This window comes from Pteropus medius, unplaced genomic scaffold (assembly GCF_902729225.1).
Source record: "Pteropus medius unplaced genomic scaffold, Ma_sr-lr_union100, whole genome shotgun sequence".
NCBI lineage: Eukaryota > Metazoa > Chordata > Mammalia > Chiroptera > Pteropodidae > Pteropus > Pteropus medius.
In genome coordinates, this window is record NW_024349802.1 from 4,921,585 (window position 1) to 4,941,453 (window position 19,869).

The window sequence follows — 19,869 nt, forward strand, 5'->3', positions numbered from 1 at the left end:
CATTCCCCGCTCACCCCGAATCAGGCAGACCTCTCCCACGATGATACAGGGTCCTCTACGAAGCTTCTTAAACTAAACTTTTTAATGAAGGACAGCATACATTCCTAGAAGCACACAGTTCAGTAAATATCCACAAAGCAAACACCCCACCAAATCGGCATGTCGAACACTGAGCATCTCGTAGCCCCCGACGTCACCCCCACCTACAAAGATGAACACTATCCTGACTTCTTATCATCAGAAATCAGTTTTGCCTACTTTTGAACTTTATATAAATGGAATCGAGCCGTATATATACTTTTTCGTGCCTGAGTTTCTTTCAAAATTATTTTGGGGAGATTCATCCATATTATTGCACGTATTTGTAATTTGTTCTTTCTCGTCACTGTCGCGTGTTCCGTGGATTGTGTATGCCAGGATTTAATTCTCTCTTGCTGATGGGCACTGGGGCTATTTCCAGTTTGGGGCTATTGCAGGTGGTGCCGCTAACGAACATTCTCATACATGTCTTTTGATGAATAAATGTCCTTAACTATTTTGAGCATGTATCTGTGAGGCGAAGCGCTGGGTCACAGGGTGTTAGCAGATGATGCCAAAATGTTTTCTAAAGTGGATGCTCCAAGCTACATTCCCACCAACAGTAACTAAGAGTTCCGATGGCTTCGCATACCCCCCAAAACGTGGTACTGTTGGCTTTTTATTCTTACCCATCAGATGGATACATAACTGTGGCTTTAATATGCCTTTTCCTGGTGATTAATGAGATGAGCACCTTTTCAGTTGTTTATTGGTTATTTGGATATTTATTGCTCATTTGGAAAACATTTATTCAAGCTTTTTGCTTGTTTTTCTATTGGGTTGTTTGTCTTTTTCTTATTAGTTTGTGAGATTTTTTTTTTTTAAATGTATTCCGTTATGAGTCCTTAGTCAGATATATGTATTGCAAATATCTTCCACTCTGAGGCATCCCTTCTTTTTCCCTTATTGGTGTCTTTTGGTGAACAAAACTTAATGATTTTAATGTAGTCCGACTTCTTAATCCTGTCCTCTGTAATTAGTGCCTTTGGTGTCCTGTTTTAAAATTTTTTGCCTAGCCCTAAGGTTATGAAAATATTCTCTACATTTTCTTCTACAAGTTTTATTGATTCACTTTTCACATTTAGACCTACGACCCACTGGGAATTAGTTTTTGTGTATAGTAAAGACAGGAGTCAGGTTTCCTTTTCTTTCCAGATGGATATTCAGGTGATTCAGTACCACTTAACGACGAAGCAGTTCTCTCCGTCCTGCACGGTGGTGCTACCCCTTCACTTTTGATATAAAGCAACTGATCTTATATGTGTGGGTCTATTTCTAGACCCCTTTCTCTTCCTTCCACTATTAGTTTATCCTTGTACCAATACCATGCTCGCTTAACTACTATATAATAACAGCTATATAATAGGTTTTGATATCTAATGGCGAAAGTCCTCTGACTTTGTTCATCTTCTTTGAGATCATTCTAGCTCTTTTTGGCTCTTTGTATTTTCATGTAAATTTAAGAATCAGACTGCAATTTCCACAGAAATCTTCCTAGAATTTGGATTCGGATTGCATTGGATCTACACTTTAATTCGAGGGAGATTTGATATTTTTATTCAATTTTCTAATTCATGATGTATACGTCCATTATTTAGGTCATCTTTTATTCCGTTGAATAATATGTTGTGCTTTCCAGTGTTGAAGAGTTACACATTCTTTGTTAGATTATTCCTAGGTATTTGATATGGGATTTTTTTTTGTTTTTTTGGCTATCGTTATTGTTTTTAAATTTTTGCAGGGAGTGAGGGGGTTGGTATTACAGGACATTATTTTTCATTTTACTTTGTGATTTTTTTTGTTACTGCTATAAAGAAATACAATTTATTTTTGTATGTAGACCTTGAATCCAGCCCTAGCTAAACTGATTTATTAATGTCACGGGTGGGGCGATGTGAAATCCAGCATCGCCCCAGTGGTGTGGGGGAGGAGGAGGAGGTAGACAGTGGATGGCGGCGTTGCGTGTGGTCCCTCGGTTCTTCCCCGCCGACGCGGTAAAGAATTACAGGTCACCAAGACTGAGAAAAAGTAAGATTTATTGAAAGTACATTTTAGAAGGAGACGTGCTACACTAGGGGAGGCTGAAGCCCTGTGGAGTCTGGGAGGTGAAGAGATGAGATAATACACCCCAAAGGGACAGGCGGGTTTCCAGCCAGAACTGTAACGAAGCAGAAATGGGAAGGTCTGTTTACATTTGGATGGTGATGGGAGGTCCTAGATGACCCGTATGTGAGGTCACCTTGACTGACAGTTGGCTGCTATATATAACTCTGCCGTGCACATGTGCTGGCCCAGAATTCAGTCTGTTATCATTAGATTCATGAACTTCCAGCCATAGCCATGATATATACTCATGACGGTATAATGAGGCTGAACTTATGGGCAGTACTTTCTGCACATGCGTTTGTAGCTGGTTTAGGCCGGCCGCTTTTATGGCCTTTGTGCTCTAGGATTTGGGGTAACTTATAACCCTAAAAAGGAGGTATTTCTGGGAGGTCCTTAAGGAAGGTCTTCAAGGGAAGTTTCCATGGTTGCCCAGCTGGGCCTTGGCTCCTGTCCCTCATGCCTGACTACCTACCTAACATTAATTCTAACGATTTATAGATTATTTTGTGTTTCCTACATACACGATCATGTCATCTGTGAATAGCGACAGTTTTATGTCTTTTTAATATATTTTTCCTTTTTCTCCTTTTCTTTCCCTGTTACACTAGCCAGTAAAAGGTAACAGTTGTGACGGTGGCCGTTCTTGTCTCATATGACTTTTCAGAGAGAAAACTTTTGCTATTTCACCATTAAATATGCTGTTTTACGCTAGGACTTTTATCCGATTTAGGAAGTCGCCTTCTATTTCTACTTTTGTTTTTGCTTTTCATCAAATGCTTTTATTGCGTTTAGATTTTCTTCTTTATTCTGCTAATGTCGTGATTACAGTGATTAATTTTAATGCTATACTAACTTTGCATTCCCGGAGAAACCCAATATGGATATTATGTATAATTGTATTCTATTTAAAATACTTTGTTTAAGATTTTTGTTATACCCGCGAGAGAAATTAGCTCATAATTGTCCTTTCTTGTAATGTCCTTACCAAGTTTCTGTGAGATCGTGCTAGCCTCGTAAAGCAAGTTGGGGAGAGATGTTTTTTCTAAGTTTTTATAAAAGTGGTCATCTATTTCTTCCTTAAATGTTTGAAAGAGCTCACTAGTGAAGCCATCTGGATCTGGAGCTTTCTTTGTGGGAAGAATTTAAGGAAAAAATAAGCTTTCTCTGATACATATAGGACTATTTAGATTATTTCTTTTCGAGTCACTTGTAATAAGTGCTGTTTTTCTTCCATGTTGTCAGTTTTGCCTAATTTTTAGATGTATTGGGATAAAGATATTCATCATATTATCTTATTCTTAATATCTGTAGGATCTATAGTGATATATTTTTTCAATCCAGATTTTGGCACTTAAAGCTTTCTCTCTCTTTTTGTCTTGCTAGGGGGCTATCAATTCTATTAGTCTTTTCAAAGAATGAACATATGGCTTTATTAATTTATTCTATTATTTGTTTGTTTTCTATCTTAATTTCTACCCTTATGGTACTTTCTTTAGATTTCATTTGTTATTCCTTTTATGACTTCTTCAGATGAATATTGAGATCACTGATTTTCAACTTTTCTTTTCTTATTTATTTTAACCTTATAAATTTCCCCCTGCATAGAGGTTTAGCTGCATCCCACAAGTTTTTATATGTATTATTTTCATTTCACTTAGTTCAAAATATTTTATACGTCTATTGTGATTACTTGTGTTTTTACCTATGGGCTCTGTAGAAGCATATTACTTAATTTCCAAACATTTGGAGGGCTTCTAATTAACTTTCGAAATTGGTGTCTAGTTTAATTTCACTTAAATTAGTCAGAGATGACACTCTACTCGCTCTTTAAGCTTGAGTCTGGACATTTTCTGCTGACCTGTCTTCCAATTGACTAATCCCATCTTTAGTTGTATAAAACCTGCTATTAAATATCTATTATGTTCTTAATTTAAATTATTGGCTTTACCAGTTGTGAAATATTTGATTCTTTCTATGGACTTTAGTTTTCTGAGGAAATTCTCTATCTTATTGTCTTTTTTAGCATACCAATTACAGTTATTTAAAGGTCTATGTCTGAAAAATGCAGTATCTGGCTTGCCTATGGATCTGTTGCTATCATCCACTTTTCTTCTTTTGCCCCTGTTTCTTGGTATGCTTATTAATTTTTTATTGAGAACTGGACATGGTCTATGAAGAAGTGGAGAAGGTCTGGATGACGGTATCTTCCTCCAGAGAAGATTTAGCCCTGTTACCTGGCAGACGGCTAGAACAGAGTAGTTCACCACCAGTCCAATCAGGGGCATTGCCGATCTGAGGCTGGTGTAAAGTCCTAAGTTACGCCATCTACGGAAGTAGCCCTCTACTGTCCAACGCAGAGCCTGGAGTATTTACTAGGGCCCCTCATCCTGGCTGGCTCCTGAATGCAAATATTTGTTGCCCCAGTCCCATAAAGCTTCCAACAACTTGCTATTTTTGCAGCCACTTTTTTCTTGGATTCTTAGTGTCTTGTCCTGTGTACCTATGACTTGATAAGTGCCTAATGGTGAAAAACAGTGAGTATTTGGCTCCCTTATTTTCATTTCTCTTTGTAATCTGGACTCCTTACCTTCTGGCTGCCTAAGCCGCCCCCCAAACTCCGATTTTTGCTTCCCCAGTCCCGCGAGATGGCTGGAACCTCTGCTGGCTTCTTTGCCTCTTAGGACATGCCCTTCGCCAGGTTTTCATCCTCTTGTCACAGCCAAATATGAACCACGTACCCAAAAGTAAAAGCGGCGGGTGGGATGCCGATCTGCCTTCAACGATCCCTTCACCCCAAGGTCTTTGCCCCTCAAATACTGGCGATCTTGGAAGCTTTGTGATGCCTTCAAACAGATGTGTTTGAGGTTTTGGGGGTTTTTTAATTTAATTCTGTGTAGATTTTCTAGTCGTTCCTGTGGGTCTGTTGTTCTGACATAAGCTTCTCTGCCGAATGCAGACAGGGAAACCTCGTTAAGTTTTCTTTCAGCGTGGAATTCAGGATCCAAACACTGCGACTCCGCCTCTTCTTTCCAGTTTCACCTCCCAGCTTTCCCCTCATGCGAAGGCACCCTGCTTTCCCGCGCAGCGTTCGCCCCCGCTATGTTTTTTATAAGAAATGCCATCACCGCCAATTCCACCTGTCAATTTCTTGGTCATGTTCCAAGACTCATCACAAATGTCACTTCTCCTATGAATTCTGTCTTCATCCTGTCAGCAGAATGTGGTCTTTCCCTTCCCTGCCCTGCTTTGTCTGTGAGACATGGTGTCCCGGCCCCACGCTACGAGTTCCTTCAGGAAAGGGCTGGGCCTCATTCACCCACCTGTGGTGCTTAGCACATTCACATTATGTCACTTAGATCTCTGAATCAAATTGAAACTTAGTATCACTGTAGTAATCAGGAATCTTGTATAAAAGTGACAAAATCCCAAATCCAACTGGCTTAAGAAAAAATAAAAATAAAATTTTATATATAGGTATATACATATGTGTGTGTATATTCACACCTATATATTATATTTATTCTCCAATAACTGAAAACTCCAGGGATAGCCCTACTTTTAGTCTATCTGGATCAAGGAGCTCACATTATATCTTCAGAATGCATATTTCCATATCTCTGTTTTGTGACATCTCCCAACTGTAATTTCAAAGAAAAAGAGGAGAACCTTTCAACAATTGCTCAGGCAAAAGTTCCGAGATTTGTTCTGAGGAGGTGAACTTGGTCACCATCCCTAAGTTAATTATGGTGCTCAAGGAGATGGCATATTCTGATTGTCTGATCTAGGTGATGTGTCATCTCCTGGATCCCAAGGGTGGGACCAACCCCATCCAAAACACATGGACTGAGAGTGCGGAATAGCTGTCTCCTTAGAAAAATTAGGGAGCCATTACCAGAAGACGTGGGTGGGTGGCTGCTGAGAAGGCAGAAACCACAGCTTCCCGTTGAGGTGACTGCTCATAAGAAAATATATTGTCAAAGGCAGTTCGTGAATGACATCTGGGGACTCAGCTCTTCTCTAATGAACCGAAAAGAAGCAGCTTTGTAGCCAACCTACTGCTCACATTCTAGTGCTAGTATCGTACAGAATTCCACTCAACGAAAAACCAATACTCTGTAACCTGCCTGATTGAGTAAAGCTTCTGGAACCTTCTATAATCATGATTCCAGCTACAACTCAGTGCAACAGCCACTTCTTTTACAAAACTCCAAATCCCATTACCCTTTCTGGACTGAATCACCTTCAGTGGATAAAGAACCTAGGCTGTCTGTCCCGCCCACGGAGGACTGCCTGTGCTTTCATTCCCCTGGGAGCTGTGGCTCTAGGGTCTCTTTGTCATTTTCCATCTCTTCTCCTGAAATAGAGGCAGGTGCCAGCGCTTACCTTCAGCCCTTCTCGCCGAAATGTTCTACACGACTACTACAACAAGTACACCAGGTTTGTCTTAAAGGGATTTACTTCTTTTACCAAGGAAATTGCTATTTTAAGAGGAATAAGTGGTAATGTCCATGGGTATAACCTTTGTTACAGTAGCCTTATTTCTAAGAATTTGTCTTAAGGAAATTATAGTAGACTGGACAAAGTCACAGGTAGGAGGGTCCTCGCTGGAGCTGTCTCAGCTAAGTCACAGAATCTTTGCAGCCATCAAAAATCAAGTACTCGAATATTTGCTGACCTGGGAAAGTGTTCAGAGAGTAGAGAGGGCAAAAATAAGGCAAAAAGTCATAAGTTCAGTTTGCTTTTTAAAACGACTCATCTTTATGTATAAAATACACATTGAGCAAGTACGCAAAGACACACGCCAGCCTGCTACCGCTGAGAAGCATAAATGGTGGATTTGAGAGTTTTCTGCATGAAGAACCATCATTTCACTTCCTTCTTAGGAGACGTGGAAACTTCTACACCAGCCGAATAGTCAGTTCTGGTCCACATCAACATCAGGGCACAAACACGTCTGTTTTAAAGAACTTGCTTCTGTTAACTGAGCTCCAAAGGACAATTGTATTTTTTAAAGTGTCAATATTAGCCCTGACCTTGGTTTTACTGGTGGCCAAGAAATTTTAAAAAATTCGATGCTACAGTGTCAGGAAGAAACCAACTTTCAAAACCAAAAGCAAGCATCCCGGCTCGGATGCAGAAGCCAGAGGCGGGCCTCTCGCTGGCTGGTGGTGTCTGAGACGCCCCTCCGCGCCTGCTCAACTGATGACCAATTTCCTTCGCAGTACCCCAAACTCCAAAATGCCATTCCGTTGTCTTCATAACCCGCTTCCAAAGAATAAAACTTACGACGTGCTCGAGGCCCCAAAGGGCCCTCAGAGCTGATGCAGACCAACAAGAGGGAAGAGGGACCGGGCATATTTACGCAGCCTTGTACAATAACCCGCAGGGGATGAAAGGTGCCAGGCAGGACTTTCTCCTCGTTTAAATATACCGTTTTGACTCTTCCTGGATCCCTGTATTGTTTGTTTTTCCTGCTCCTTGCCACATCTTAAATTTGAGTGTCCTTTTAAGCAAAGTTGTTGTATGTTAATTTACTTTACCAAACGCACACACAGCCTTCTCAGGAGCTGACATGATAGATGGTAGCTGTGCTGGCTATTGGCCCCAAAGGCGGTAATTTGTGTTTTGAAATCCCTTAATTATATATGCACACAATGAATCTAATAGCCCCCATAGAGGCACTGGGCCCAGCCGGCCGAAGTCCCTGAACATTGTCGCAGAATCAGGAGCATAAACTTATAAAGGAAGAGTTTTAAATCAGTGATGGGGATAAATCACATTTAAAGAATCTAGGTATAGTACACAAGACATTCTAATCACCACGTCTATAGTGGCGAAGAAGAGTAAATCGCTAAAAAAATCAAGTGTCCTCAGTAAAGAATAAATAATAAAGAAGAATAATTAACTTTTAACTCAAAGCTGCCATCCTGATGTCAGGTGACTCTGGCAAACCCTTGGGAAATGTCAAGATGACAAAGGAAATCAACTTTGGAACTGTGAGGAGTGCCGGTGGCTTCCGTGGGGGTTCGCGTCTTATTTTTTTACACAGCAAGACAAACAGATGAGCTGCTCAAACGATCGCGCATTTGAGAATACCTCTGTGTAAACACCCAAACTCAAAAAAAAAAAGCAATTCTGTTTTCCAACATATGCTCTTGATTAATAAGTAGCATGTACGTCCCTTCACAATGCACAATGCATTTTCACACTGAACTGCTGGTGCGGGCTCACGACAGCCCCACGGCCCCGCTGGGCACACAGCATGACCCTACTTTACGGAAGAGGAAACCAAAGCTCAGGGGTTGGCGCCTGGCATACGGTCCCATGATCAGGAGTGATGGAGCCAGTCCTTTGAGCTGTTCTCTGCAGAGCAAGGGCCTTCAGCACAAAGGACAGGAAAGAGGCCGTATGATGGTCTGTGCCACAGAGCACTGGCCCAGGGAGGATGACTGTCACTGTCAGGGGGGCCCCAGAGGGCTGGGACTCAGAAACACTGGCCAGCCACCACTGAGATGGCTTAGTGAGAAAGGAGCGAGCCCCTGCTCCTGCTGGTGGGCCCACCTCTCCTCCAGGAAGCAGTGACGGATGCCAGGCTTGCCATCTTCTGTTAGGAAGCACGCTTCACACTTGTCCAAACAATAGGTTCCCCTTCCTCGCAGGCAGGTAACTCACAGGATCGCTGTGATGATGAAAATGAGAAAATTCACACCTAGCGAGTAGACCGGGAGGAACTGTGTGCTTCGTGGAAGACAAGCGGTAGATAATGAATTAAAGCATGCGGGGGTGCTTGCGAACTGTGAAGTCTTCTTTCGGCTGAAGGGCTGTTATTATTATTCCTTCAATAAACAGTCCTGAGAACACATTACTCGCTCTGCACTGTGCTAGGCATGCTGGCAGATGCAAAGGATTGGAGAGACACACTCCCCAACCTCGGGGAGCAAAGCTTTATGCCATTAAACAAAAACCTCCTTAGCACGTGAATGTCAACAGCAGCAGAAAGCACAAGACCAAGCTCTTCATCGGGCAGCAGGGAAAGGTCATCAGAAAAAGCCTCGGAGGTAGGTGCAGGGCCAGGTCCCGGGGGACTGAGGGGGTTTCAGGATAAGATAGCACCTCAGAGGTCTTCCAGGTCCTCGTGACTCAAAGGTGGGCCAGCGACCAGCAGCATCAGCGTCCCCTAGGGGCTTGTCAGTGACACAGACTCTCAGGCCCCGCCCAGCCTGCTAAATCAGAATCAGCACATTAACGAGATCCCCGGTGACCAGAGGCACATCACACTTTGGGCAGCGCTGGGCTGGCGGACCCCAGCTCCTTGAATTTCAGACTGGCTGCCGGGGAGTTTCCCTAATGAAACCCTCCCCCTACCCCACCGTCAGCCTCCATGCCCACCTGAGACCTGGAGGGGCCGCGAGAAGCAGCAACTCCGCCACTTAAGGGCTCTGTCCTGAGTTTAGACTCGGTGCTTTTTCCCTGGCAGCGGTTACAGTGGCCTCCCAACCCCAGGGTTGAGCTCTTCGAGAGGCTCAGTACCCAGTTATTTGAGGAGGGCTCCCCAGAGTCCCCCTAAGTAAATTTTAGATAAGCTCCATGGCTTCTGCCAAGGCAGACCACTCCAAACTCACCCTTCGGACTTGGTGAGCGTCCACACCGCCGTCCCGCATGATGTAGAAACTAGCAGAAATGCTGTCGTGTTTATAGGGACGAGGAACTTGACACTCAGAAAGACAGCCCACACTCCCTAGTGACAGAACTGGGCTACAGTCCTGTGACAATGTCCACACGGGCCTCTGTACCTCCCCTTTGTACTGCTGCAGGATGAAGCTTCTTCAAAAGCTGGGTGACAGGAGTGTGTGCCTTCTATCCAAACCAGCTCCAGGGGGCTGGCAGCGTGTCTGGGGTGTCTGGGGGCAGTCTGTGGGGGACTGGGCTCCAAGGATGTGCCTTAGTGATCTAAAGTCACTAAAGGGACCTAAATTGACCATAGTGAAATACCACTTCACACCTGATAGGATGACTATCATAAATTTTTTTAAAAACAGAAATGGCAAGTATTGGCAAGGAGGCGGAGAATTTGGAGCCCTTGTGCGCTGCCGGTGGGAATGTAAATGGTGCAGACACTGTGGGAAACAGTATGGCGGTTCCTCAAAGAGTAAACATAAACCTATCACATCCAGCAATGCCACTTCCGGGTGTCCTCCCAGAAGAATTGAAATCAAGGTCTCAAACAGATAGTTGCATATTCGTGTTCATAGCGGCATTATCCACAATTATCCAAAGGTGGAATCAACCCAAACGTTCCTTGCCAGATGAATGGACAAACAAAATAGGAAATATACATACAATGGAATATCATGCAGCCTTCAAAAGGAGTGAAGTTCTGACACAGGCTGCAACATGCAGGAAACTTAAGAGAAGTCAGCCAGTCACAAAAGGACAAATATTTTATGATTCCACTCACATGAAGAACCTAGCTAATCAAATTCAGAGAGACTGAAGGAATGGCGGTGGCCAGAAGTAGGGGCTAAGGGCAGTGGGGAGTTACCGTTTAATGGGTAGAGTCTCAGTTTTACAGAGAAAGAGTTCTGGAGATGGATGGCGGTGACGGCTACAGAGCAGTGTGAATACACTCAGTGCCACTGAGCTGTACATTTAGGATGGTAGATTTTCTTTTCTTTTTTTTTTTTAAACGCCTACAGCACCTGGTATTCCTCTGTGGTCTCCCATCCAAGTACTAACCAGGTCCTACCCTGCTTAGCTTCCAAGATCAGACAAGATCGGGCACGTGCAGGGTGGCACAGCCGTAGGGTAAATTTTCTTTACGTAAATTTTATTACAATTAAAAAAAGACATAATGCTATATAAGAAAATACCTAAAAGACCTCTAGTTTCACATGTAAAGAGCTTGGAAGTCACCACCCCGACCTAACTACAGGTGAAAAGCTGGACGACTGAGCAAGCAACAACTCTTCATAGATCTGTAAGAGAAGTGGAGTCAAAGGGCAAACTGCCACCCCCTAAATAGAGAGACAGAGAGGCAGGTACAGACAGTCACAAATCTCCATGGGAACCAGAGCCATGGCAGGAAACCCTGAACTGTAATTGACAAATTGCAGGAAACTCAGTTAGGACAAGTCTAAGAGCTAAAAACTCCAGGAGGATCCACATTGTCATGAGTTTTACCTCCAGGAACTCGACCTGCTTCTCGCAAGATATATCAGAGAAAAATCCCCTCATGCTTCTGGTAGCGGGAGGGGAAAATGAACTTCTGAAATATGCCAGAGCATTCTCTCCTTAACACGGCCTGCCCTCCGGAGAAACCGGCTAACCGGAACCTAAACCGCTGGGGTTTTGTCAGAGCCAAACTGACCTTCAGGAGGGGACATACCCAACTCCCGTTTACTCTCACCATCCTGTCCAAACTAAGAGGGGGAAAAAAACAAACAAACCGAGAAACGTTTATAAAGTTCATGCTCCAGAAGCACAAGCTCACTCAGAGGCCCTGCCCCACACCGCTCCACCATGTTACCGAAGGCCTGTTTACGGCAGCTCCTTGTACCCAGTACATCATGTCCGAATATCAATTTAAAAATTATGAGGCCTATGAAAAGGCAAAAAACAGAGTTTGAAGAGACAGAGCAAGCATCAGAACAGACATGGCAGGGATATTGGGATTATCAGACTGTGAATTTAAAACGACTGTGATTAATATGCTAGAGCTCTAATGGATAACGTAGACAGCATGCGAGAACAGATGGGCAGTGTGAGCAGAGATGGAAATCGTAAGAAAGAACCAAAAAGAAATGCTGGAGATCAAAACCACTAACGGAAATGAAGAGTGTCTGAGACGGGCTTATCAGATTGACGTGGCTGAGGAAAGGGTCCCTCCCTGAGCTGGAGTGTATGACAATAGGAACCTCCCAACCTGAAAATCAAAGAGAAAAAAAAAATCAGAGCAGACTATCCAAGACGACTCCAAAAGGTGTAACATACTCATCATCGGAGCACCAAAAGGAGAAAAAGAGAGAAACAAAGCAATGTTTGAATCATTAATCACTGAGAATTTCCCCACAATTAATATCAGACACCAAACCGCAAATCCAGGAAAGCTCAGAGCAGGAAAATACCAAAAGACTACAGCTAGGCTTATCAGGCGTATCGTTTTCAAACTACTAAAAAAGCAAAGATAAAGAAAAAAATCCTGAAAGAAACTAGAGGAAAGAAAATTTTACCTAGAGAGGATCAGCGATAAAAATTACATTCAAGTTCTCTGCAGATTCACGCAAGCAAGAGGAGTATAGTGAAATATTTAAAGTGTTGAGCGAGAAAAAAACACCAACCTAGAATTCTGTACCCTGTCAAATTATTATTCCAAAGTGAAGAAATAAAGACTTTCTCAGACAAACGAAAATTGGGGAAATTTGTTGCCACCAGACCTGCCTTGCAAGAAATGTTCAAAGAAGTTCATTGGAGAAAAGGAAAATAATACAGGTCAGAAACCTTAATCTACATAGAGAAAAGAAGAGCCTCAAAAAAGGGATAAGTGAAGATAAAATTAATGCGTCTTTTTCTTATTTTTCCTAGTAACAGTTTGTTCAAAATAATAGCAACAATGTATCTGATTATGTATGCTTATGTACATACCTTATGTGTGTGTATATATATATATATATATATGCTTACATATAAGTGAAATGAATGACAGCAATAACACAAGAGAAAAGAGGGAAGAATGAGGATTATCTTGTTATTATAAGGTACTCAAATTTCCGTGAAGCGTTACATGCAAGTAGGCTGAGATTAGTTATAAATACGGTCATGTACCAGATAACAACGTTTTGGTCAATGAAAGACCACATATACCACAGCGGTATACCATATAGCCTAGCTGTGTGGTAGGCGATACCATCAGGATTTATGTAAGTATACTCTATATGTTCACACGATGACAAAATCGCCTAACGAGGCATTTCTCAGAATGTATTTCTGTCGTTAAGTGGCACGTGATTGTATTGCAAACTCTAGTGCAACCATTAAAAAAGTAAATATATATCTATCTCTCTGATATGCTAAGGAAGAAAAATGGAATTATAAAATGCTCAATGAAAGGCAAAAAAAATAGTGAAAGACAAAACAGGAACAAGGAATAAAGAACACAGGCAAAGTATAGAAAATGAATATGGTGAATATTAATCCAACTAAATCAATAATCACTTTGAATACCAGTGGTCTCACTGCATCCTTTAAATGACAGAAATTTTCAGAGTGGATCAAAAAACAAGACCCAACTTCATGTTGTCTATAAGGAACCCACTTTAAATATGAAGATGCATATATAGTTAAAAGTAAATGAATGGAGAAAGATATACCATGCTAAAACTAATCAAAAGAAACTTGGAGCAACTATAATAATTTCAGACAGAGAAGACTTCAAAGCAAGGAAACTCATCGGAAATAAAGAGGGCATTTCATGATGATAAAGAAGTTGTTCTCCAAGAAGACATGACATTCCTTAATGTGTAGGCTCCTAATGACAGAGCATCGAAATATGTGAGGTAGCACCTGATAGAATGGCAAGGCAAAATAAACGAATCCACTGCTATCGGTGGAGATTTCAACACCTCTCTGTGGGAAATGGACAGATCCAGCAGGCAGAAAATCAGTAAGGACACAGTCGAACTCAACAACACCATCAATATATTGGATATGAACATCTCTTGGCTACTTCATCTAGCAGTAGTAAAATACACATTCTTCTCAAGCTTACATGGATCAAGATACACCACATTCTGAGCCACGAAACACACCTTAACAAATCTAAATGAATAGCAATCATGCAATATCTACTCTCAGGCTACAATGAAACTAAATTAGAAACCAGTAGCAGTAAGATAACTGGAAAACTCAAATATACATGAAGATTAAACAACACATTTCTAAATAACATATAATTCAGAAGAAATCTCAAAAGAAATTTAAAATTTTTTCATTAAATGGAAATGGAAACACAACTAATCAAAATTTGTGAGTTGCAGCAAAAGCAGTCCTTAGAGGAAACGTATAGCATCAAATGCGTATGTGCATACACTTAGACAAGAAGAAAGCTCTGAAATCGATTATCTAAATCCTGGCACTAATAAGCAATTATAGCGAAGTTTCAGATGCAAGGTTAACATACAAAAGTCAATTGCTTTTCTGTATACCAGCAATGAACAAGTGGAATTTGAAATTGAAAATACAATACTATCTACATTAGCACCCAAAAATGAAATACTTGGGTATATAACAAGATACATACAAGTTCTATATGAGGAAAACTATAAAGCACTGAAGAACAAAATCAGAGAACTAACCAAATGGAGAGATTTTCCACGTTCGTGGATAGGAAAACTCAGTATTACCAAGATTTCAGTTCTCCCCAACGTTATCTATAGATCTGATGCAATTCAAATCAATACCCCAGCAATTTGCTTTGTGAAGATCAATAAATTGATTCTAAAGTTTATATGGAGAAGCATGACTCGGAATAGCCAACACAGCGCTGAGGAAGAAAAACAAGATCGGACTGACACTACCCAACGTCAAGACTCACTATAAAGCTACAGAATCATGACAGCGTGATGTTGGGGCAAGAACATGGAACAGAATAGAAAAAGAAATAGACCCACATAAATACAGGCGACAGGTCTCTGACACAGGAGCAAAGGTAATAACAGTGGAGAAAAGATAATTTTTTCAACAAATGGCGCTAGAACAACTGGACACCCACATGCAAAAAAAAAAGAGTCGAGACACAGGTCTTAATGCCCTTCACAAAGATTAACTCAAAATGTAAAATACAAAGCTATAAATCCCACAGAAGATACCATAGGAGAAAATCTAGGTGACCTTGCGCTTACAATTACTTTTTAGATACAACACCAAAGTCACGATCTATGAAAGACTCGATAAGCTGGATTTCCGCAAAACGTAAAATTTCTGACCTGCGAAAGGCACTGTCAAGAGAATGAGAAGACGAGGCACGGACCGGGAAAATATATTTGCAAGAGACACGTGCGACGAAGGACTGTGATCCAAAATACACAGAGAAACTCCTGAAAGTAAACAATAAGAAAACAAACAACCCGGTTTAAAAATGGGCTCAAACCCTTCAAAGAAACCTCACCAAAGAAGATCTACAGATGGCACACAAGCATATGGAAAGATGCTCCACATCGTGTGTCATCAGAAAAGGCAAGTTAAAGCCACAAGATACCTACCTCTGCACACCTATTAGGATAGCCAAAATCTGCAACACCGACGACACCGAGTGCTGGCGAGGGTACAGAACCGCAGGAGCTCTCACTGATGGTGGCCTTGCAGAACGGCACCGTCGCCGCGGAGGACAGTTTGGCGGTTTCTTAGGAAACTAAATATACTCTTATCGTAAGATTCAGCGTTTGAATTCCTTGAGATTTACCCAAAGGAACTGAAAACTTATGTCCACACTAAAGTCTGCACACGGATGTTTATAGCAGCTTTATTTATAACATGGGGATAATAAAGCTTCCATCTGAAAGGACTGTGGAGGAATCCACTGGGATGACACCCAGTCTCGCCCAGCAGTTGACAATGATGGCTGCCGACTGCATCCCACACTGGCCCAGGAGGAAGCGGGTGCTAACCAACCTACATAGGTCCTCTAGGGCAGGGTTGACAGCTGAAGGGTCATATTTCTGCCCAAAGCCCAGGAGAGATGAGAGCATGAACAAGGAGGCCACATGGAAGCCGGGCTGGCCGGACCAGGGCTGGCCGGACCAGGGCTGGCCGGACCAGGGCTGGCTAAGGTCGCAAGCCAGAGAAGCAGACCAATGAGGAGGGCCTGGGGCGACAGGGAGACCAGGGCAGAACCCACCCGCCGCCGAGACCCTGCCGGTGCCCAGCCTCTGAAGGCTGCTCCACCCAGACCCCCGGCCCCATGCTCCCTGCCCAGACTCTGCCCGCTGCACACACACAAAGAGAACCCCGGTTTGATGGTAGAAGGCAGTGGACATGGTGCTGAGGACCTGTGTCTGCAGGCCGGCTCTGCCCCCAAGCCACCTATGAGGCTCAGAAAGGCCAAGGCCAAGGTCATACTCGAGTCAACGCATAAACGAAGATCCACCCCCGCTGGACACCTCCCGCCAATTGTACAACATGCTTACAAGCTCATCGGTGTGTGCAAAGCCACCTGGTCTGTGAGGCTACGCGGCCAGGGCCTCTGCCCATTCCTCCTGGATGCCCCCCGCCCCAGACACAGTCTTGTACCCACAGTGCCTGGCACCCGGACTATCCCACCAAAGCCTTGGTAAACCGAGGCAGGATGGCCTGTGCCAGAACGCAAGAGTTTGGGGATGGGGCAGAACCAGCCCCAAGGCTCTGTAAGGCCTCGTCGAGGCCCTCTCTCCCTTCCCGCCGAGCTTCTGGGAGCCTGGCTCTCGGGTGACCCAAACCCTGAGACCCGGTGACACGAGAGGAAGAAGGTGCCAATCAACATTGCCACCATAGCTCATTTAGTCTAATTGTCGATCTTCACGGAGAAAGGGCTGAGGAGGGGGCTGATGGGAACGGTACATCATTTCTGCGGGAAGGGGAGAAGCTTCCCTTGGAAATTAAGGGACGGCTGTTGACAGGTCGGACCATCGGAACGCCAGCTGCCTAATGAAGCAATAAAGGCCTTTGTTCTCCGCACTTCTCGCTGCCCTGCTCTTACATGTACAATTATTACAAAAATCAAAGGGAGGAATGTTGCCTTGAGATATGATTTCCATATTGGTATGGATTTTATTATACAGGCAGCACAATACGCTCCATTATCATTTTGATTATGTGAGCCTTTCATTTGCACTATTGGACCATTATCTGCGGTACATTCATAACGTTATAAGAAACTGGAACTCTGTCCTTAAGATGAATTGTAGAAAAGGAGTTCTATTTTTGCAGATTGATATTTCAGGGGAGAACATTAAACAGCAAACATTATTTGTAAAGTTTGGGTTTTTTTTTAACGTAAACTCTTAAAAGAAGGAAATAACCCTGATATTTCTAACAGACAGAAAAGCCCCAGGCTAGATGCAGTAAATGATTGCAATCTAGAATGCGTGTACTATTAGGGACTCCTGATTAAATTGTAAGTTTCTTGAGAGAAACGAGTCAAACAGATGAAGCTGGGGATTCAGCCTGGCGGTTGGGAGAGAGAACAGGAAGATGTGGCTTTGGCCCGGGCCTCCGGACCAGGAGGTTAGATTCGCAGAGGACGAGGGAGGTTTCGGTGAGCGTCGGGGTGGGGCAGTTATCTGTGAGTCTGGGCGGATGCTCGAAGTGCTGGGCCGGCGCCTGGAGCTCGCTCTCAAACGCGGCTCACAGTTCTCCCATCACCAGAAGCGAAGCAGAGCCCAGCCTGGTGCTTCCTGCTGCGGGCTCGGGGGGCTGCGGGAGTCTAGGAGCTGTGTGTCCTTGCCGAAATCCTGTACCTCTCTGACTCTCAGTTTCCCCGCTGAGAAAACGAAGCTAATATTTCATGGAACTTGCGGTCACGATTTGCTGGAATGATCCAATAAAGCTACAGGTGGGAGCACCCCTTGAGAAGGACAATGCTGTTTTTTATATTAATAATAATAACATAGTAAGTTATATACTATTAAAAATGTAATTACTCTTCCCGACACAGCCTGTCTAAATTGCAAGCATCACGCCATCGTTCAGGGCCCAGCTCGAATGCCGCCTCCTCCACGAGGCCCTCCCTGATCTCCGAGCCAGAAGGGCCCTGCCCTCCTCCCTACTCCCACACATGGCCCTCTCTTTCTCTTGAATCACTTTTCACAATGTAATGTGTGTTTCTTCTAATGGATCAAGGTTAAAAAGTTTGAAAGCCACTCTATCAGAGTGCGAGCTCCCTGAGAGCAAAGTTCAGGCCTCCTGAGCTTTCTGTCCATCCCTGTAGCCCAGAGCCCAGCCCTGACTCTCGGCAGGAATTGAATGCATGTTTGTTGAATGAATCTTTGTTGTTATAGTTATGATATCACGGCATAACCTACCAGCTGGACCTGTTTGGGGACAGGGAAAGTGTACAATTACTGGCTCAGCTGATGGGAAGGGCTGGGTCTTTATTATCTGTTCCTGCAGAAGCAATTAAAACTCTTTAGAAAGAGTTTTTCTACTAGCATCCAAAATCACCCAAATAGTCCCACCTCATTAGCTGCAGACCTGGGCGCGTTCAACTTCCTCCCTTCCGTCGCTCACAGCAGCCCACTTGGCTGTGGATGGGCAGACTCGATCTTTGGAAGATCCTTTTATACACCATTAAATTGACTTTTAAAACATTTTTAGTTGACACAATAGAAAGCTCACCCAGGGGTCTTCCTTCAACTTTGAGTTGAAATCCATATCTTAACCCCTTCCTGCCTAGGACCTACCTGCCCCCAGAGTGACTCTGGGGGCTGCGGCAGGACCAGACTTCACTCATGTGCTTCTCTAACCCCTTTTAGGATAAATATATTGATTTTTGAATAAACAGTTTCATTTCCTCCATTCTCTCCAGCTTCCTAATTGCTTGATGTGGAGCCTCCTGGGGTGTGTTGCATGTTGATCTTTACTGCTGTTTAAAAAAAAAAAAAGAGTGTTATTTTTAGAGATCATAGCTCTTTATTTATGTGAATATATGTCTCAAGTGCAAGTTCACCAATTATTTTAATTCCCACTAAATGAGGAGCCAGATTTCGAGTGCTGCCGGAAGGTTAATGTACCCTTTTAGCTTCGGTTTAAATCTTGATGAGGGTTGGAAGTGAGGTTTTTAACCTTCTTCTCCTTCGTGTCCAGGTCCAGGGCCCAGGCCTGCGTGGCTCCCTAACCCCTGGGTCAGGGCGGGGGAGGAGTAGGGGGAGGGCGGGAGGCAGTCAGGGAGAAGGCAATGCTGGGGAATCTCTTTACTTTTGGGGCATCTTATGCAGCTTCAGCCTCTGCCCAGGAGCTCCGGATGTGCAACAACCTTGCAAATAGTGTCCCCAGCCTTTCAGCCCATGCAGAGAGCACTCTGCCTGCACCATGTGCACTCCATGAGGCAAACCACTTGCTCAATTACCAGCCCCTCCAACTCACCCATCTTGGCCCTCCAGAGCCCACTTGACGACCTTCTCTGCCACTACCACCAGGAGGCTGAACAGAGAGAGATAGGAGAGGATTTAGGGCAGACACGTGAGGGGCCCCGATTTTAAAGGGCCAGCGGCGGGAGAATTGCCTGGGGAGGAGACAGGCAGCCAGGAGGAGGGGCTGCAGCCCCGTAGGAGGAGGCAGGCCTGAATGGCAGACAGAGCCGAAGAGTGACACCAGACTCGGCAATGAAGTGGCAGTCGTGGCCTTTGCCAGGGGCATTTGACTGAAGCGAGAACAAAAGCTGGACCTCAGTGGGTTGGAGAGAAAATTGAAGGTGCACGTGCAGGTGGTGAGGACAGACGACTCTTTCGAAGAGCTGTGAGCAGGAGGGAAGGGGCCCCGCGTGATGGACAGGTCCCCGCGGGATGGACAGGTCCCCGCGTGATGGACAGGTCCCCGCGGGATGGACAGGTCCCCGCGGGATGGACAGATCCCTTGGATGTGGAAATGGACAGGTCGATAACATGATGGACAGTCCCATTGGTTCGGGTCTTCCCATGAGGAGGAGTTTGGCGTAGT

General features: G+C 43.9%; 1 pseudogene; it reads right to left on the minus strand.

The window, feature by feature from the left end:
- Positions 1 to 10,871: 10,871 nt before the first annotated feature.
- LOC120581742 (uncharacterized) lies at positions 10,872 to 10,990 on the minus strand (annotated as a pseudogene).
- Positions 10,991 to 19,869: the final 8,879 nt, after the last annotated feature.